This window comes from Tamandua tetradactyla, chromosome 11 (genome assembly GCF_023851605.1).
Source record: "Tamandua tetradactyla isolate mTamTet1 chromosome 11, mTamTet1.pri, whole genome shotgun sequence".
In the NCBI taxonomy this organism is placed as follows: Eukaryota; Metazoa; Chordata; class Mammalia; order Pilosa; family Myrmecophagidae; genus Tamandua; species Tamandua tetradactyla.
The window spans coordinates 89,248,631-89,270,877 of record NC_135337.1 but is presented as its reverse complement, the minus strand read 5'-3'; the positions used below and the strand labels follow the sequence as shown (position 1 = coordinate 89,270,877).

General features: G+C 43.4%; 1 protein-coding gene and 1 pseudogene across 1 annotated transcript in view; one reads left to right on the top strand and one right to left on the bottom strand.

Moving 5' to 3' along the window:
* LOC143650974 (UPF0711 protein C18orf21 homolog) overlaps nt 1–13,947 on the top strand; it is a 43,421-nt pseudogene extending 29,474 nt beyond the window's left edge.
* CACNA1A (calcium voltage-gated channel subunit alpha1 A) overlaps nt 1–22,247 on the bottom strand; it is a 303,811-nt gene that overhangs the window by 251,092 nt on the left and 30,472 nt on the right.

The following is a 22,247-nucleotide window of genomic DNA, read 5'->3' as shown; positions in this document are numbered from 1 at the left end:
CTGAGTCAAAGAAGCCAGATCCAAAAAGACAAATATCGTACAACTTCATATATATATGAAATACACCTAGAAGAAGTAAATTTCAGATAATCAGATAGTAGATTATAGATTACCAGGGGCTGGTGGGGGGATGGGAAAGGGAATTGTTTCGCTTAATGTGTGCAGAGTTTCTGTTTCAGTCGATGGAAAGCTGAGATAATGGATATTGGTGATGGTAGCACAATATGTGAATGTAATTAATCCAACTGAATTGCACAACTGAAATTTTGTATTGCACATAATCTACTATAATAAAAAGTTGAAAAAGAGTCATCAAACATCTGGGAAAGTCAGTAACGTGAGAGATGCAGACCAAATCTATAAGTAGAGACCAGCACCTCATACATTTGGAGAAGAACACACCCATGAAACAAGAACAGGATGTTATAAAAAGAAAAGAAGCAGGTAAAAAAATGAGCTCTTAAAAGTTAAAAATGTGATAACAAAGAAAAAAATTCAATGAAAGGGTTATTTACCCTGACTTAAGGGAAACTTACAATAGGAGATATTCATCTGAAAGTTAACTGTCTCAGAACCCAATGAGGTCCCCCCACCCCACCGCACCCGGAAATTCTCAACCAATGAATGGAAGGAGTCAGTAGAAGATGACCAGCTCCTTTTTCTTTGGGTGGGACAACCCTGAATGGCATGTTCCATCTACTTTCCAGTGTTCCTCGGAACGGTTGAGCTTGACTTGTCCACAGTGGGGTTCACTTGACCCTTTAATTTAGCTGACCCTTCCTTTCCCTGCCTTACCTTCCAACCAGTGGTTCCTGTGTTGCCTGTATCAGAACCTCATTTCTTTTTGCAGCTGAATAATATTCCATTGTACAGATAAACCACATTTTGTTTATCCATTCCTCTGTCAATGGACATTTGGGTTGTTTGCATCTTTGGGCAATTATGAATAATGCCGCTGTGAATGTTGGTGTAAAAGGAGCTGTTCCAGTCCCTGCTTTAAATTCTTCAGGAGTACATACCTGGGAGGGGAATTGCCAAGTATACCGTAAATGTAATTTAAGTTTTTGAGGAACCACTAAATTGTAAGAGCAGTTACTTTGAGCAGAGACCTGTAGGAGGTAAGGGAGTCTTTTGGATGACATGGAAATAAATTACAAGTATAAAAGGGAAATGTTAATACGTGGGTGTCAACAGCTATGCATAAACTCATTAACAAATATGTTTGAGCACCTCATCCCTGAGATACATTAGGGACAAACCCAGACATAGTTCTTACTTTCATATTAATCAAATGATCACATCAATGAAAGCGTCACTACAACACTGACAGGGCTGATGAAAGAAAGGAACACATGCTATAAAAGTATATAACTACAAGTGTAAGGGAGGCGGGGTGGAGAGAGAGAGAGAGAGAGAGAGAGAGAGAGAGAGAGAGAGAGAGAGAGAGAAGGAGACGTCAGTGAGGTGACTTATATTTGGGGCTTTTCTGAAAGCTCTGAGTAATAGCTTAATAATTACTATACAACTGCTATGTCTCTCTCTCTCTCTCTCTTGCCTGGGGCTGGCAAGGAAAATAACCAATTGTTTTGGAGAAAGGACCAAGGACTTTAGGACACATCTAAAAGAAAAAATAGCCTGAGAGTCTTATGTTGGAGAAAAGGATAGAGTCTGAAGATTCCAGCAAAGTAAGGAGAACTTGGGGTCAGGAGGGACGGTAGATATGTAAAAAAAAAAAAAAAAAGATACTTCTAAAGTAGGTTCTAGATGTTAAATAAGAATCTATTTAGCAGAATAAAATAAGAAGGCGCTGAGCTCTAAAATACTATAGGTCTTCACAGATAATGTTTTTGACTCATCACCACCAAAGGTGAACTCATTATGTGTGCTCTCCCCCCCAAAAAAAATTTATGGTAAATTATGGAGATGGGTTTTTGTTTGCTCAATATTCTCTCGTGCTGGTTCCCATTTGTGGCAGACACAATGCTACCCAGCTAGCTGCCAAATCCCATGTGCCTTTCCTCCTGAGCACAGAGAAAAGGCAATCTCCCAGCTTTTCCTGCAGTTGGGTGGAGACCATGACCACCTTCTCGCCAAATGAACATACACAGAATTTATGGTAATCGCTTCCAAGCCTGGCTCTTGAGAAACTTCTAGTGCAGTCTCCCGTGTAGTCTCTCTTCCCTCATCTGCCAGCCAAATTCAGAAGCAGCCCTGGAGAAAAGCTTTCAGGAGAACCACCCATACTGGACAGTTGAATGAACAAGAAGGAAACTTCCAACACATTCACCAAGAGTTCAGGGTTATGTGCCGTGCCAGCTGGAAGACTCATCCTGCCCAACACACCCTTGCAAATAATGATGTGTGTAGCCATGTTTTGAGAAGGGTTGACTTCTCTCCTCTTCTACATCTAACCCTTAATTTTACTGCCCTCTTTTGAGGCTCATGCTATCTCCTACATGCCTTCATCTCTGTCAATGCCTTCTCCAAGCTGTTCCTTGCCTCCATGCCTTTGCCCTTGCATTGCTTTACACCTGGAATGCCAAAGGGACATAGCAGCAATACGTGTGTTTCGACTTACGTGGACAAAGAAGCTGCCTGCTCCAATGAACAGACTGAAAGCCAATTGAAAACATCATCACCTCTACAGCTTTGGCCTCAGTGACACTTTCCTCTAACCGTAAACCAAGCATGTGAGCTTTTAGACAACCCAGCTACGAAGTACACACGTGAGTTAATTTTTACCCCTCCCTCTTCTTCGATCCATTTTTCCATCAGTTGCCCAGTTGTACTGATTTTGTACCCCACTCTCAAATTCATCTGTTTCTCTATGTGTCCATTGTTTCCATTAGATTTCAGGCCACCATCATCTCCTAGGATAAATTCTAATTCCCCAACTCAAGTCTCATCTCCCTCACACTCTACACTCTAGCCAACATGGACTCCTTTCAACTCTTTAAATGCACCACTTTCTCTCCTGTCTCCAGGCCTTAGCAATGCTGTTCCCATAACCAGGAACACTCTTCTCTTTCTCCTTATTCCCCAGCAAACTCCTACTCACTCTCCAGGTCTCAGCCCAAATGCCCCTTTATTCAAGAAGGCTTTCTGAGCTCAAAAGACTACCTTTAACCCCCACAATTATAAACCATGTCCTTCTCATTCAGAGCCCTCAGCTTATTCACTAGACCGGGCTGCAGGCCATCAAGAACTACATCTGTGCGGTTCACTGTTGTGTTTGCAGGGTTTAGCATAGGGCATGAGACAGAGTATGTGCCTGATAAAATATATTTGAGTAAACAGGCAAATGGGAGGATGGATAGATGGGTGAATGGATGGATGGAAGCGTGGATGGGTAGATGGATGCATAGGTGGATGGACAGATGGGTGGATGGATGGGAGAATGGGCAGATGGATAGATGTTAGGTGGATTAAGGATGGATAAATGGGTGGATGGGAGATGAATGGGTATATAGGTGGATAGATGGATGGATGGTGTATGGGTGGATAAACGGATGCACAGATGAGGAATAGATGGATGAGCGGATGGTTGGATAGATGAATAAATTTCTCCTTCAAGATGCTGAGTGTGCAGCAGTGGGTACAAAGGAAACCAGAGATGGTTAACATTTCGACAAGCTTGAAACTAGACGTACCATGAGACCATATTTTCATTCATCTTTGCTTTCATAGAATTTGCATTCTCTTTAGGGATGAGCGGATGGTGATGAGGGAGAAAAGAGAATAGAAAACATTCAATTGAACCAAGCGGTACCAGAAGGCAATGGGCAACAGTTAAAAGATTGTCTCAAACAATGGAGTCAAGGAACTGTACTCTGAGAAGGTGATGTTTGATCTGAGACCTCAGGCACTTAAAATTAAAATTAAACAGGTGAGGATGTCAATTCCGTGCCAAAAAAATCAAGCCACACGATAATCAGAATGTGTTGACTGGCAGTGGTGGCTGGGGTTTAAAAATAGACCAGTCAACCCATTATGCATGTCCTGCCTTTTGCTTTAGTAATCATGTTTCCCAGGTGCCCAAGGAAATACAAATGGCCCTTGAAGAGATGACAAGGGGCCCATTTCACTCATAACTGGAAAGCAATGAAAATTGCATGAGATGCCATATTCCACTTATCACACGGGCAAACACCCAGAAACGTGATAATGTACTCCATTAGCAAAGCTGAGGGGCACTAAACACTCTCCTCCATTGCTGGTGGGGATGGAAACTGGTACAGTCCCTTGCAGGGTCACTGGCAATGTTCATCAGAACTACCCATGACTTTACCCTTTGACCTAACAATCCAACTTCTCCAAACTTAACTCATTGTTCCTGCTATGCTGATATGTTTTTTAAAAAATGAGCTATACACAAACTTACTCATTGAACTGCTGTATATAAGAGGATACTGGAAACGACCCACATATCCATTAGGAGGGACTGGTTTAATAAATTTCAGACCACTGGACACAAAGAAATAATGATCATAGCTTGGAAGTACGCCGCCACTCCATGCCGGGTATTACTTTAACTTGTTATATGTGTTAACTCATCACCATGATAACTGTACCACGTGTATTGTAGCAATCTGAGACCCAGAGATGGGCAGTAACTTATCCAAGATCACACAGCTAATAAGTGGCAAGTCAGCTCATGGAGGAGAGGTGGTGGCTTGCAGGTCTGGGAGAATTATGTGACTGTGAAAGGGAGAGAACTAAGAGAAACACTGTAGGGCAGAGGGATATTGTAGGGCTACAGGGTCCTGGGAAATTACCTGGGGAAGGGATGGTGGAGAGCACTGCCCCTTCTGCCTCTCAGCTGTCCCTGTACTCTCAACCAGGAAGCTGTAATGCTGCCTCTTGAGAATGAGGTTACTCCCACCAAGCTAATGTGAAAAAAAAGAGCAAGATGCTGAGACCCAGAGAGGGGCAGTAACTTACCCAAGATCACACAGCTAGTGTGTATATGTGTATGTATGAAAGGAGGAGAAAGGGGATATTAAAATAAATATTTACTTTTGTACACACTTCATGTATTTGCATGAAGTAACTCTGGAAAGACAAACAAGAAACCAATGAATGTTGCAGGATTCTGGGTAGGAGGGGGGAAGATAGCAGAGCAGATTAGGGATGTAAATGTATTAACTGTCGAAATATTAACTATCAATTTTTGAAGTTGCCAGAGGAGTTCAGAGACACCCAGGTGAAGCATCTCTCACCTAGTCCATGACAGGGCATGTGCCTTGCGGTTTGCCATAGTCCCCACCACTCCCTATTATCTGACTGATGCTGAGACTCCTCTAAAGGAGGCAGTCACCCTCAGCTCTTGCCTGTTATTAAATGCCCGAATGCGGGCTCAAAGTGGCCAGATGCCCTTATTTTTTTCAGAGGAGTGGAAAAGCTAGCTTTTTATGTGAAACCTTCCAGATTTTAAAAACATTTTAAATGTTGACAAGGGATTAATTTTTTTTAGAGAAAGAAAACTGAAACCTGTACACAACCTCTGGTCTAGAGAAATATAACCCGTGCATCCTTGAATAACCCTCTGGAGTCTGTTTTTCTTAACTGAGTGCAGAGCTTGCAGAGCTCTAAGAACCCTCAGTACAACTATTCTACGTGCTGTTGGAAAACAGAGCTGAGCGGCCTGAGAGCCAATATAAAAGGGCTGGGAGAAGCCTTGACATGTGGCTACTGAAGGCGTGCACTGCTGGGAGAGAAAGAAGCGCTGAAATACAGCCCCCTCTTGGGGAATGTCTGAATGGATGGATGTTGGTAACATCTGAACAACTGGTCAAGTTCAACATCACCAAAAAAGAGACAACCAGACACAATGAGCCACACAATAAGGTAGGAGGAAATACCCAGCATTGCCAAGGAATTCTTTCTATCAAAAATAGATAAACCTATACTGAATCCAATCAATCTTCTAGATCGGGGATCATCAAGCTAGGGTCCCCTGGTTAAATCCAGCCCGCCACCTGATTTTGTGAGTAAGTTTTACCGTAACATAGCCACACTCATTTGTATCATCTATGACCGCTTTCATGCTACAAGAGCAAAGGAGAAACTGTATGGACTGCAGAGCCTAAATAGCTACTATCCACCCCTTTACAGAAAAGTTTGCAAACTCCTGCTCTCTGTCTACCCACCAGTTCCCAGGAAATACAGGGAGCAGAGGCACATGTTAAACCAACATCAACAGAGGATGCAATCAGCAAAATCCAAAATATGGAATGGGCTGCAGAACAAATGATCCAGTTTATTCCACAAACAAATGGCAAGAAAATAAACAGAGGCATAACTGTTATAAATTTCAAGAGACTTGTGAGACTTATCAGCCCATCAGGAAAAATGGGGATGTGATGGGATATTTGATGGTCTTAAGGAAGTATACTCGTTTTTGGTAGATGTGAAAATGGTATTGTGCTAAATGAATTCAGGAGGTATCCTGAATTGAGTTCTGGATTAGTAGCAATACTGTAAAAATCCAAATAAAATGTGTGGCTTTGTTAATAGTTAATATTGATATCTTTGTTTTGATAATGCCCCAAAGTAATGCAAGGTTATAATGATGCCCAATACATGTTAATTTGGAAAATGAACTTCACAGAGATTGGTTGGGGACATCTGTGAAGAATCACTCCCCCTTATAAGAGCCATGGGAAATGATTCTTTTATTTTCATTGGGCATGAAGAGAGAGGCAGGTAGCCCAATTGCAGCGGTTGCCATCCCATGATCTTGGATCCTTGAAAGACAAAAATGGTGCTGGATCAACCCCATCCTGACGCCTACTCACTCCACCTACCACCATATTTCCAATTATGAAAATCAACACAATACCCTTCTGTACAATTTGCTTGAGTTTGCTGTGACTTGCAGCTTAATACCCAACCCTGGCGTGACAACAACAACAACAAAATAAAACCTTTTCCACAAGATGCCATAAAGGTGGATACAAGTCAAACGATTCATTTCTGGTGGTCAGACTTTGCTGGAAACCCTAGCTCAGACGATACAGGTTTTTATAAGTATTTATAAATAGGTCTAAACAGAACCGAAGCCCTGCCAGCAACCTGACAAACTCCCACTCACTGCTCATGCCTTGGCTCAATGCTTCCTCCAACAGGAAGACTTCCCTGATTGCACAGAGCACACCCAGGACTTCCCACTTTGCTTGGCATGTTCCTGCCCTGGAGCATTTCCTCTGATACCATGGTGATCATTAAAATGTGCTTGTTTGCTGCACTCGAGCACATGTTCCTGAAAAGCAAGCGTCACGGCCTTTTCATGTCTGTGTTTTCAGCACTGACCACAGCGCGCCTGGTTGAATGAGTGAGTAAATGAATGATTAAATAGTAAAGTGTTGTCTTGCTCTGACAATGGATTTATTTTTACAAAGGATGAGGGAAACAAAAAGCTGTGCTGCTGATGGAGGCTGCACAGCCCATGTCTGCCTTCTCTCTTGATTAAATAGCATGCAAGGTGTGTGGGAAGGGAACAGAGGGACCTCAGAGACAGGCAAATAAAGGAGTGGGTGGTATTTGGGAGCAGCAGGGCTTTTCTTTCCTCTTCTGCAGGGTGGACAGCCCTGCCCCCATTGCCCACCTGCCAGGCTAAACCCCCCTGGATCCCCCAGAAACAATGGGCTTTAAATTGCCTAAGGGGGAAGGTGGGGGGAATGGGATGTGAGAGAGGGGGAAGATGTGTCCGTTTCATTCCAGCTGGTTTTTCAGTTCGCCCGCACTGCTCTGTGAGCTAGCCAAATGCATCTTCTAATTTAGTTCATTCTTCTCTTCTCAGCCACTAGTAATGGACCCACACAGAACGCTGACAGAATTCAACCACCCTAACTCCCTATTTAAAAAAAAAAAAAAAAAAAAGGAAGGTGAGAAAGTCCATGAAAGAGACATGGATGGAGGAAGATAAGAGGAAAAAGGAAAAAATAATCTTAGGAATAGCTGATACAGCTCTTATAATGAGCCAGGCACTTGACTTGGCTGAAAACTTCGTATGTGTTTACATAGTCCATTCTCCCCAAAACTGTCTGCTATAGGTTCTAGGATTGTCCCCAATTTTACAGATGGGAAAAGCAAAAATAAGGCAGAGTACAATACAAGGGTTTAAGAAAATGTCTTCAAATGAACGTGCCGATGGATTCCCAAGCCTTGGCATAGTGGCTGCTCTCTAAACTACGTTGAATGAAGGTTTTGAAGAAATTGTATAGACATCATCATTGCCTATTATTAGGTGGAAAAGAATATGCTGCAAAGAAATATATATATATAGGATGTTAATTTTGCTTCTTGGTGTACGGATGGGAAAAATTCTGAAGGACCCTTCACCATCACTAGTGGGAATTATCTTGGGGAGGGCTGGGGGTAAACTCAGACATTTCAAAAAAACTTTTTTCTTACAAGATTTCATCAATTTTAGGGTAGAAAAGGATACTGAGAGAAAATTCAAGACTTTCTGCCATCCTTGACCCAAAACCATCTCAGGGGAACTTCAAATAATTCTTGACTTGGTGGGGAGGGGAGAAGGCATCAGGCTTTTGTATTATAGTGGGTCTTTAGGTTTAAGCAACTACAATTTTTCCATCAAGAAGGATTAGAAGCATCAATCAGATTAGCATTTGGGCCTGGAGGTGTTGGCTTGGAATCATGTTTGCATCACAAGCCCAGGGCTTTTGCTTGGTTTATTCGTTATCAAATGCTGCGTAACAAATTGTCCCAAAACTTAATAGCTTAAATCAACAAGCTTTTATTATCTCATAGTTCCCACCGTGGCTGAGACGGCTGCCCCTGGATGGAGAGCTCTCACGAGGCTGTGGTCGGCATGCCAGCCAAGGCTGAGGTCTCACCTGAAAACTCAACCAAGGGAGGATTTACTTCCAAGCTCATTCACCCGGCTGTTGGCAGAATTCAGTTCTGCACTGTTGCCTGCCAGAGGCCATCCTTAGTTCCCGGCTGTGTGGACCCCTTTACTGGGCAGCTTGTGATATTGCAGCCACTTCATCAGAGGGAGCCAAGGAGAGAGCAAGAAAGTCGAGCAAGACCGAGCCATTGCCTTTTTGGAACCTGATCAGGAAGTGGCAAACCATTGCTTCTGCAGCATTCCTCTCATTGGAGGAGAGGCGTGAGTTCCAGCATGGGGTGTGCAGACCAGGAGGTGGGGTCCCTGGGGCTGTATCCGAGTCTACTACCACGCTTGTATTGAGTGGTTAGGAGGCTTCATGGCTAACCCTGGAGCCAGACCACCTGGGTTTGAATCTCAAAGAGTTTAAACAACTCCTTGCTGTGTGATGTTGGGCAAGTTACTTAACCTCTCTGTGCTTCAGTTTCCTCATTTGGAAAGAGGGGCCGATGCTGGTAACTGCTTCACAAGGTGGTTGATGCAAACCACCATGGCAAAATAGTTGATATATGCAAGGCATTCAGACCATTGGCTGCCCTACAGTAAGTATTTGCAATAGTTATCATAAGTAACAGACAAAACAGCCAAGCTTCCCAAAAACGCCTGTATTCACACTTAGTGGTAGGAAAAAATCAATCGTCCATGGCAAAACATTTATTGGGAGTTCAAGAAAAGGAGAACTTAATCAATAGTGATGGAGATTAGGATAGTGGGGTGCAAACTGGAAAGGGGCACTGAGGAACTCTGTGGGGGGCAGGAACGTTCTAGATCTCAATGTAGGTGAAGTTCCCATGGTTGCACCCTACTGTAAAAATGCATCGAGTTGGGTGCACGGGTGGTTCAGTGGTAGAATGCCCCCCTTCCATGCGGGGGACCAGGGTTTGATTCCTGGACCAAGCATCCAAAACAAACAAACAAACTAAAATGCATCAAGCTATGCACTTAAAGTGTGTGTCTTCTACATATTACCAAATGTGCTTTACATTAAAAAAGCAAAGAATAATTAATAATAATAAATAAATTTAAAAGGAGCATAATGGGGTGGCTGGCAGAGGGCAGCTGTAGGAGATTATGGTGAGCTAAATCTCCCCGTTGCTTGCAGCCCCACTGCAGCTGAGGTGCTGCAGGCAGTTTATGTGTGCTCACTGATATTATGAGTTCAATATGCTCACCATCCCATTTTACAGACGAGGACATCAAAGCACAGAGAGGTGAAGACACTTGCCCAAAGTCACACAGCTAGTAATGGACAGAGCCAAGATTGGAACTCAGACCACTTGGGCCCACTGTCCATTCTCCTAACTGCTATGATGCAGCGTGTCCCTATTACTATTATCGCCACAATAACAGTGCTCATTGTTCCAACAATGGTAATAATGTTTATCCCCATGTTTATTCGATACTGGTCGTTTTTCGTTTTATTGTATCGGCAATCCAACACCGCAACATTGAAGAGCAGTCCCCAAGGAGGAAGGAGCTTGTCTGTCTTTGCCAGCTCCCCTCACCATGACGGCAAGAGGACAAAGCACTTAGAGATACTGGTATCAGCACTTATAAGACCGAGAGCTCTGAAAAAGCCTCTGAGTCAGGGAGAAGAAGAAAAGCACACAGAAGACCTGGCTGGCAAGATGCTGGAGTGCTGGAAAAAGAGAAAAACTGCTTCCAAGGCAAAAAGGACTAAGAACTAGCTCTTAAGGGCTCTGGATACGCTACCTGGGAGCTTGGAGAAATTCCCACCCATTCCTGCTTCCTCCAGAGAAAAAGCCAGAAAAACTAGAAGCACAACGTTTAAGCTCCACCATGACTCCCAATCCCCAAATGAGAATATAGCTCGCTTAAAAAAAAAATTAAAATCCTTGTTATGGACTGAATTGTGCCACCGCTCCCCGCCCCACCCCTAAACGCATTGGAGTAGGGTCCACCCGAGCCCAGTCTGGATTCATCTTTAACTAATCACGTCTTCAAAGAGCCTATTTCCAAATAAGGTCACATTCCTGGGTCCGAGGCTAGGGCTCGAATGCTTCCTTTTGGGGAACACAGTTCACCCCATAAAGATGATCAGGCCGGGTACCACCGTCAGTACCTGAGACACAGTTGTAATCTGGGGGGGCAGCTCTTGGAAAAGCAGAGGGGCACAAGGCTGAGAATTATCCAACTGAAGGGAAAGGGAGCTGGCACTTGATCCATGAACATTCATTATACATTGGTTGGAGGCTGCTTCCAGAAGGGTGTAGGCTCCCCAGAACTTCAGGCTCGCCCCACTTGCAGGCACGATGTGCTCCTGCTGCCTGCCAGCAAAAGCCCTTAGGCAGAGAGGTAGAGTGTTTTCCTTTGAGAGTTGGGTTGGCATGTTCAGAAATGGTCAAGCGCCAGTGGGATGAGGGTGGGTATGGTGGCTTTGAGTTGTGTTCTCTGTTTAAGTCTCCTAGGCTGCTCCAGCAAATACCATGAAGTGGGTTGGCGGAAACAATGGGAATTTCTTCGCTCATGGTTAAAGTCCAGGAAAATGTCCAAATCGTGGCACCATGAAGGCGATGCTTTCTTCCGAAGATTGTCTGCCGGTGATCCTTGGCTCCTCTGCCACATGACAAGGCACATGGCGGCATCTGCTGGTCTCTCTGGTTTCTTCTGAGTTTCTTTGATTTCAGCTTCTTGTTTCCTTGGGTTCCTCTCTTAGTCTGAAATTCATTCTAGTATAAAGGACTCTAGTAAGATGAAGATGCATCCTGAATGAGGTGGGTCTCACCTTAACTGAAGTCACCTCATCAAAACGTCCCATTTACAATGGGTTCACACCCACAAGAATTTAATTCTGCTTATAAAGGACTCAGGCCATAGGATTTAGGACTTTTTTCCTGGGATACGGTGGTGGTTTGAAGCTGTGAGTACCCCAGAAAAACAAATCCTCAATCCATTCCATTGAAAGACGATGCTTTGATGAGGTAACTTCAGTTAAGGTGTTATGATAGGCCTTAACCTGAGTCCTTTATAAGAAGAATGGAATTCAGACACACAGAGAGAAAGCCATGGGAAGGACCAGAGTCAACAGAACCCAGAGAATCCAGGAGGGGCCGCCATGTGCATTTCCATGTGCAGAAAAGCCAAGAGCCAAGGATCGCTGGCAGCCAGCCCCAAAATGTCACAGTCTTCTGGGAGAAAGCATCACCTTGAAGATGCCTCAGTTTTGGACTTCTAGCCTCAAAACCACGAGCCCATAAATTCCCATTGTGTGAGCCAACCCATCACACGGCGTTTGTTCTGGCAGCTGGGAAACTGCAAGAGTTGGGTATCAACAGCCTCTGTGTCAATGGCAGAGCCACCTGATGTAAAAATGCTGATCCCTGGGTGATGGCATGGAGCAGAAAACTCCCCTGAGCCTGTACTGCTCACCCTGGATGGTGATGAACTCTCATCAGACTTTTTCCCACGGAGCTTCAGAGCTGCAACTCCAGACATAAAATCTCCCATCATGGAGGGTCTGTGGTTTTCATGCATTATCTTCTTAAATATGCACAAGAACCCTACGTCAGATGCTTTTGAGGGAGGGAGGACAGCCAGAAGTCCTGGGGAGTTAACACCCCCAGAAGCAGTTAATGTCTTCAACCAATGACTGATAACAGCTGGTGAATAGCTCTTTTCTCATGGGGTCTCCATGGGGTGGAAGTGGGCCTTCGGTTCGCCATGCGATAAGGAGCACACCTGCCCCCCTCCATCCTGCACAGTACTTGGAATGATCTAAAGGAGAAATTTCACCCACCTAGTGAAATCCCTAGAGGCTTCTTAGTTGCATTAAGAATCCAGATTCTTTAACGTGCCTCAAACTGCCGGACCTTTAGCTGCATGTACCCATTTGATCACTCTTATCAAAATAGTTTCCTCGATTGGCTTTCAGGTCACACCACTTAATTCACCTCCTACCTCTTTGGTCAGTCTTTCTCGATCTGCTTTATTGGGTCTTCCTCATCTCCCAACCTCTACATGTTGGAGCGTCCAGGACTCAGTCATTGGATCTCTTTTCTAGTTACACTTTCTTGGAGACAATTTTTCGTGCAGTTCCCATGGCTTTAAATAGCATCTGTCTTCTGAAGGACTCCCAGATTTATATCTCCAGCCAATTTCTCCCTCAAATTGTAGATTCACATATCCAAATGTCTCCTGAAAACTCATTCTGAATGTCTCATTTCAAACTTAACTAATGTGTCCAGAAGCCTTGGAGCCATTTTCTTAATTCCCAAACAATTTCCTCCCTGCCCTACCCCTACCCTACCTTCAGCCAATTCTGTCAGCTTTAAACATATCCAAAATATAGCCACTATCCACATCCATTGCTACCATCCTGGTCTAAGCCACCACTATTTCCCTGAAGACTGCAGAAATTCCCACGTATTTCTACTGTCTTTGTTTCCCATTCAGAAGCCAGAGTGATCCTGATTTAAAAAAATAAAAAATAAAAAAAAATCTAAGCTAGATCCTGTCGTTTCTCTATTACAAACTCAGAAACGGGCTTCCCATCTGAGAGTAAAAGCGAAAGCTCTTTAAAAGGATGACAAGATGATAAAAGCACGTTTGAAGAAACTTGTCCACACTGTTTCCAGTTGCTCATGTTGGATAACTCTTGAGTGCATCTCAAACCCAAGCCCAGACTGACACTCAAAATGCAGAAACCTTGCCATTGAGAAGAAAAAAAAATTAAAAGCAAAAATTGTGAAAAAGCACAAAGACTCCAAAAGTGTATTGTTGATTATTTTGTAAAACATGCAGCAGAACAGTTAAATGTCCTGGTGAAAGACTAAGGTCTGCAAGGCGAAATCATTAAGTCTGTTTTGTTTTGTTTTGCACTCAGTTGGTTCCAAGGGCAAGAGTCCAGCATTGATTTGCAAAACACCCACATCTAGACAGCTGACACCAATTGCTCTTTGGAGGATGGGAGCAAAGCAAAGACACACTTCTCTCAACTAAAAACGTTACTTAGTCATAAAGAACCCTCAAACAATGCAAAGGTGGACTCCTGAAATTTCTTGTCTTCTCTGTGAAGGATGGATTTTGAAAATAATAAATGTTCAATGCAATTTCTGAAAATAAAGCTAGAAAAAGAACATTTTTCATGGGGGTACAAGGGTAGTTCAGTGGTAGAATTCCTGCCTGCCATGCAGGAGACCCGGGTTCGATTCCTGGTCCATGCACTTCCCAAAACAAACAGAAAACAAGCCAGAAAAAAAAAAAAAAAGATTCAATAAATGGTGCTGCAATAATGGGATACTCACATGGAAAAAAGAACAAACTGTGACCCCACCATACAGCATCCAAAAAAAAAAACACCACAGTTTCTGCTTATATTTATTATTTGAATATGTGAAAACTTGATCCAAGAGCAAACTTTTTAAGGCACCCTTCAGTGTCTATGGAGAAAATACCTCATTGGAATGAATAACTGAAATCCGTCTCACAAAGCACAGTGTGAGGATCAAAAAGTATGTGAAAGATCCTTTATGCATATATTGAGTGCTATTATTTCCCCCTCCCTTAATTAACAGTTTTCGTTATTTATGTTTTCCTTCATAAGAAATTTGAGAACTTTATGAGGTGTCAATAGCTTTATGGATAACTCAGGAAAAAAAGGATCGATTATGTGCGTACTGTTTTCTTCCATTTTCTTTCAAACATCTACATATTAGTAAAATTTGAACATTATTTAAAAAAAAAATGGTGACAAACACCCAGCTCCCTCCCGGTCGGATGGCATGAGCTGAGGTGCCTCTTCCTTGCTGTCTCCTAGAGCTTCCTAGCCGGTCTGAGCCCCAATTGCCAGTGGTGGAAACTGCCTTGATAACAGGTTATCAGTGGCTGCCTTCCCTCCTTGTTACCCTGTTTCCTGGGATAATGCCCCTAAATAACCATTTGCACTCGAATTCTCGTGTCAGGGTCTGCCTTGGCTAGGCTGGGGAGGAACTATTATCATCTCCAACTTACAGACCAGAAAACATAGGCAAGCCAAGGTCATCTCAGGTTATACAGTGAGGAATTAAGTAACCGAGACCCAAACCCACCTGTGTCTACCTGGGGTTTGACCTCTTCACCTCACCATCATCCTGCAAGCTGGACCCATTCAGGAAGGGACCGCACGCCGCTCAAAGGTATTACGGGTAAAACCAGCCTCATGGCTTGTTACCCAAACATTGTTACTGGCCAGGCTTTAAGTTGCAACTCAGCAAACATCTATTGAGCACCAATGGTATGCCACACCCTGGTGCCTCAAAGGTTACTGACTTTTGGATTCTGCTCTCAAATAGCTCAAGGGCTAATTGGGAAGCAACTGGTTAAAGGAAAAAATGCCCAGCCAAGTGGGAGGTTATAATTACAGCTATTCAATAGCTTACAATTCCGAACACCCCCCAAGACCCCCCACTATTTATATATGGGCCTTTCCTCCAGGGCATCCAAACGTCCCCTTGAGCTAGCAATTAAAGGAGTCACTGGGGCGTGTCAAGGGGGCTCCTGGTATCTCCTCCCGATTCATGGTCAATGTCAGTTGTGACACCTGGACCAGAACTGACCGTCCAGGAGAAGAGCTCCAGTTCAGTGGAGAAAACGAAGGAGCGCGTCTTCTGCTTTATCTGAAACCCACCAGGTAAGACTTGGGCTAAGTTGTTTCCTTTTTTTTAACCCAGAAAGAAGCCCAAAGGGCATTTCCTGACACCTCTGGAGGTTGAGGCGTGGGAGGCACATGACACAAAACTGAGCAGTTATGGTGTCTTGAGGAGGTCGGGAGGTGACACGTTGGACCCTGGGGAAAAAACTAAAAATTAGGAATACTGATCGTGTTCTAATTTAAAACTTTGAATTTCTTTTCTAATTACACTTTCTAGGTGGCCATGGATGCTTGTTTATCATGGATTTTTCACGTTGACATCATCTTTTAAAAAATATTTCATTGAGAAAAAATGCAACCTGTGGACTCTACTTAACAGTGATATTTTAATATTCTTTCATTGATAGTAACAGATGTACCACACCAATACTATGGGTCAATAACAGGGGAGGATAAGGGGTATGGGGGGGATTAAAGTGTTTTTTTATTTTTATTTATTTTCTGGAGTAATGAAATTGATCATCAGGATATACACACAACTATGTGACGATACTGTGAGCCAGCGATTGTACACTTCGGATGGCTGGTGCGTTATGTGAACATATCTCAATAAAATTGCAGTTGAAACAATTCAGTTGAAAAAGAAATTCCGTTGAAATATTATTTATCTTGATTACTGAGTTTTGGTGTTCCCCCTAAATTTGCGGGGAATGCCGCAATCACCTCTTCTGACCCTGTTTGTGTGAGTTTCCAAAGTCTGCAACCAGGGGTTCCGCCAAACACACCTGCAAGTTCTCTCTTTGCCTTTCGGTGGAACCTGTTTAGCCCTGGAGAGTTTCAAGGAACTGAACATTTTCTTGTCCGCCTCTACCAACTCTCAGGGACTTCAATGACCCCTTCACCACGGCTGTTCTCTTCGCGCACCCGCCCTGAAGACTTTTCTTGATGAGAGAAGAGGGCAAAGCAGAAGGTGAACTCTGCATTCTGTCTGTCACCTCTCAAGTTGACACTGTCAGCGAATGGATTGGGTTTTGCCTTGTTCGTCAATTTCTCGTATCCTTCCAGTGTGTTCACGGCCGTTCCGCAGAGTGTCTTTATCCTCAGTCAATAACATTTGGGAACCTGGGATCGAGTGTCTTGAAGTGCAATGCTTGACGACATTTGCTCTGAGCCTTTCCCAGAGCACACAGACTCCTCCTTGGCCCGTGGCCTATGGCTTCTAAGAATATATGACAGCGATTCAACCCCAACTAGACCTATTCCAACGACCATTTTCTTAGTCAGACCTGGAGATGATCTTGAAGCACAGGAGAAGAGAAGAGAGGCAGGAAAACCATTCGAGATTCTAGGTATGAGCCAACAAGATAACTTTAGAGAAAGCTGTTTTACACGCATTTACACATGCACACCGAATTGTGGGGAAAGGCCAAACTCAACAGATCTGACAGAAGAATAAGAATAAATAGGAGATGCTTTCACATCCCTTCTCTGTGTGCCAGGCAGATTACATGAGCTCACTCGAAGAGGAAACAGGCCCAGAGAGGTCAAGTGTCTTACCCAAGGTCACCCAGCTGGAGAGGGGCAGAGTCAGGATTTCTAACCCCTACCATTTGCACACACCGCCCATTCCCTCAACTGTTAATGCTATAGCTCTTCTTATTATTAATACTGCTATAATAATATTACTAATTGTTTTAACACGGATATTAATATTATAATATTAATCATGGCAGTTATTCAATATTAATCATTATTAGTTTGATGGCAATAGCAATCTAACACTGCAATATTTGGAGATTTTTTTGTTGTTCATTTACTAGACACTGGACCAAGAATTTCACTTAAGGTCATTCTAACAAGCCTGGGAGGGTGACGCTTATATTTGCCAGAAGAAGCCGAGACCTTGCCCGAGACGCACAATCATCAACTCTGCAGCTGGCTTCAAGCCACCAAGCCCTTTGGGCTGCCTCAGTCCACATCGCACTTGCCCATGGAGCAAGGAAGATGGTGCATCATTTTCAAGCCCCCGTTTTTCTAGTGCACACTCAGCCTCCCTCCCAGGACAGCTGAGCTCCCCATTTCAGTGCAGCCTCTCTCACTGGAATTGCGGCCACAGGAGGAGACTGCACAGGCTCTGCTGGTTTCTTCTGCTGTGTGCTTAGGGTTTCCCTTACTTAAAACCCCCAGAATCTCCTGCCTCCCTTCAGGGCAGAGTGTGATGCTTGCATATGGCAAGGCAATGCATTATCTTAATGAACTCACCAGGTCATCCAATCAGAGCGACAGTTGGGGGAACAACAAATGTCCTGGGCATCTAGCGTGCACCAGGTTCTGGGGATAGAGCTGGGAGCAAAATGTGCAAAAGCCCCTGCCTCGAGGAGCTGACGTTCTAATGGGGAAGAAGAAGAAGAAACCAAATAAATTTGCAAAGATAACTTTGAATGCCCGAAAAAGTAGACTGATAAAATGGAAACTATGAGAAATTCAAGGACAGGGAAAGGTCTCTAAACAGGAGACTTCAGCACTGATACGTAAAGCATAAGAAGGAAGCTGCCATGTGATATGGGGGAAGGGTGCTGTTGGCAGGAGAAATTCAGGTACAAAGGCCCTGGGGTGGAACAAGCCTGTGGGCTTTAAGATCAGGAAGACTGTGGGGAAAACGGGATTAGAACAGAAGGAAGGGGCTGGAGCACACAGAGCTCTGCTCAGAGTTCAGGTGAACTCACAACTGGAGAGGAACTGAGTGTTTGAGGCTCCAAAAGGCTCAGTAAAATTAACTGGATTTTATTTCCCCAGATCTTTTTCATCTGAAAATGATGGGTTCTTTCTGGAGAGAAATTCATTGAGCCAGAAGCTCCCCTCTCTGTGGTCATTTGGAACCATACGTACCCCAGAAAAACATGCTCTTAAATCCAATCCATTCCTGTGGGTATGAACCCATCGGAAGTGGAATCTTTCGATGAGGTAAATTCAGGTAAGGCGTGACCTCATTCAGGGTGGGTCTTAATCCTACAACTCGAGTCCTTTACAAAAAAAATGATACTCAGCAAAGAGAGAAAGCCACAGAAGCAAGAAGCTGAAAGCAAGGAGACCTGGAAGAGAAGGGAGAGACTAGCAGACGCCACCATGTGCTTTGCTATGAGTCAGAGGAGCCAAGGGTCACCGGCAGCAGGTCTCTGGGAAACAAGCATCATTTTGATGATACCTCAGTCTGAACATTTTCCTGGACTTCAACCATGGGCAAATAAACTCCTATTGTTTAAGCTGACCCATTGCATGATATTTGTTGGAGCAGACCAGGAGACTTAAACATCCGCCATCTACTTCATCAACAAATTCTGGCAGCTCCAACCCCCCAACACATATCTCAGCTGCATCGTCTCTGGCTCTGAGCCACCACTCCTCACCCCCATAATCTATTCTTCACAGAGCAGCAAGCAGAATTTTAAAATTCCAAATCCATGCCTAAGTATATACCCCCCCAAAAAGTGAAGGCAGGGACTCAAACAGAGACTTGCACACACCAATGTCTATGGCCACGCGACTCACCCAAAAGGTGGGAACAACCAAGCATTCATCAGCAAGTGACAGATAAACAAAAGGAGGTCCATCCAGATAGTGGGATATCCTTCAGCCTTAAAAAGGAATGAAGTATTTTGTTGGTTTGTCCAGAGGGATGCCCCGATGAATCCCAGAGTGATTCGATCAGTGAGTGGAAAAGTATTTGCAAAGCCCCCTTCGGGGAATGATGAGAATGGGGAGAAATTCAACTTCCTCAAGTTGAATTCTTGTTATTCTCACAAGCAGTGTGGACAACCAAAGCTATAGGCTGAGCCCCCAGTCTTGGGGTTTGTTCATATGAAACTTAACCCCACAAAGGATAGGTCAAGTCTACTTAAAATTAGGCCTAAGAGTCACCCCCAATAGAACTTCTTTTGTTGCTCAGATGTGGCCTCTCTCTCCAGTCAACACAACAAGCAAACTCACCACCCTCCCCCGTCTACGTGGGACATGACTCCCAGGGGTGTGGACCTTCCTGGCAACGTGGGACAAAGATCCTGGAATGAGCTGAGACTCAGCATCAAAGGATTGAGAAAACCTTTTCTACCAAAAGTGGGAAGAGTGAAATGAGACAAAGTGTCAATGGCTGAGAGATTCCAAACAGAGTCAAGAGGTTATCCTGAAGGTTATTCTTACGCATTGAATAGGTATCATTTTGTTAGTCGAGATGTAATGGAGAGGCTGGAGGCAACTGCCTGAAAATGTGGAGCTGTGTTCCAACAGCCATGTTTCTTGAAGATGATTGTATAATGATACAGCTTTCACAATGTGACTGTGTGATTGTGAAAACCTTGTGTCTGATGCTCCTTTTATCTACCTTGTCAACAAACAAGTAGAACATATGGAATAAAAATAAATAATAGAGGGAACAAATGTTAAAATAAATTTAGTTTGAAATGCTAGTGAGCAATGGGGGCAAGGGATAAGGGGTATGGTAGGTATAATCTTTTTTTGTGTGTGTGTTTGTTTTATTTCTTTTTCTAATGTCTTTTTATTTCTTTTTCTGAATGGATGCAAATGTTCTAAGAAATGATAATATGCAACTAAGTGATGATATTGTGATTTACTGATTATATATGTTAATGTTTTATTTATTTGTAAAATTTTTTTAACTAATAAATAAACTTTTTTTAAAAAAAGAAGTACCAAAGTAGTTTATCAACCAAAAAAAAAAAGGAATGAAGTTCTGGGTACATGGGGGATTCAGTGGTACAATGCTCGCCTTCCATGCAGGAGACCTGGGTACAATGCCAGGACCATGCATCCAAAAGAAAAAAAAAAGAAGGAAGGAAGTTCTGATCCACAAGGAGGAAACTCGCAAACATAATGCTGAATGAAAGAAGTCACACACAGAAGGTCACATATTGCTCGATCCTATTGATACGAAATATCCAGAACAGGCAAATTCAACAGAGCCTGAAAGCAGATTCACATTGTCAGGGGCCGAGAGAGGAGGGAATAGGAAGTAACCACACACAAGCATGGGGTTTCGGTTTGGAAGATTCTGGAAAGAGATAGAGTTGATGGTTGTATGACACTGTGAATGAACTAAATGTCGCCGAATCATATGCCCTTTAAAATGGTGACTTTTGTGTGAAGTGGCTTTTGCCACAATAAAAAAGCGTTTTTTAGTAAAACCATACTACGTCTCTGCTTCAAACCTTCAATAGCTCTCCATTGCACTTAGGAAAAAAAAAATCCATTCTCTCCACGCTGGTCTACAGAGTGTGCGTTATCTGGGTTTTGTCAACCTCATCTCGCAGCATTCTCTCCCCCAGCTCATCCCACTCTGCCCTCACAGCCTCCCTTTGGTCTCCTGCTACAGTCTGGAGCACCTCTCCCCCCTCCACGTCTCAGTTCCACCTGCTCAGAGAAACCTCCCCTGGCCCCCCAGGGCTGCTCCCCTCCCCTGTCCTCTCCATAATCACACACGAAATCATCTCCCTCTTGAAAACATTCTGCTCAGTGAAAGGAGCCAGACACAAAAGGACAAATGATGCGTGGTTTCACTTATGTGAAATATCTAGAATAGGCAAATGCACAGTGACAGAAAGCAGATCAGAGGTTTCCAGGGGCCAGGGGGTAGAGGGGATGGGTGAATAGAGAGATAATGTTTAATTGGGGGAGGGCAGAGTTTTTGTTCAGGGTGATGAAAAAGTTTGGGTGGGTGACGGACCTCGGTGATGGCCACACCATTTTTTTTTTAATTTTTAAAGTATTTTTATTATGAAATATATAGACAAAAAGTGATAAATTCCAAAGTATATTTTAACAAGTAGTTATAGAACAAATTTCAATGTATGGTATAGGTTACAGCACCACAATTTCAGGTATTCCTTCTAGCTGCTTTAAGATACTGGAGACTGAAACAAAATATCAATATGATTCAGTAGTCATAGTCAATTGTTAAATCCTGTCTCGCTCTTACAACTCCTCCTTCTCCTTTGATCCTTCTCCCAATCTTTAGGGATATCGGGGCAATGACCATTCTAACTTCTTCAGGTTGAAAAGGGGTTTTGACGTCATGGAGTAGGGGATGCAACTGGTAGATGCTCTTGGAGGGACTGACCCCCCTGGGATTCTGAGCTTAACTGGACTAGAACCATCTGGAAGTTTTAGGTTTCTGAAAAATAAACTTGGTGAGCGAAACTTTTTCTTTTATAGAGTCTTGGATAGAGTTCTGGGTATTCTTTAGGGGTTACAGGAATACTGTTGGTTAGAGTTTGGCATATCATGGCAATTAGCAATATCTGGCTGAAGTTTGCCTAAGAGTAACCTCCAGAACAGCTTCTCAACTCTATTTGAAATCTCTTAGCCACTGATGCCTTATCTGGTTATATTTCTTTTCCTCCCTTTTGGTCAGGTAGGCATTATCAATTCCATAGAGCGAGGGCCAGGCTTATCCCCTGGGAGTCGTGTCCCACACTGCCAGAGAGACTTACACCCCTGGGAGTCATGTCCCACATAGAGGAGATGGCAGTGAGTTCACCTGCCAAGTTGGCCAACTGATTTTTTTTGTTACTTTTTAAATTTTTTGGTGAAAGAGAACATATATACAAAGAAAAGCAAGAAAAAGCAAAAATTTTCAAAGTATACTTCAACAAGTAGTTACAGATTTCAGAGTTTGTTATGGGCTGCCATTCAGCTATTTCAGGTTTTTCCTATTTCAGTTCCAAAACACTG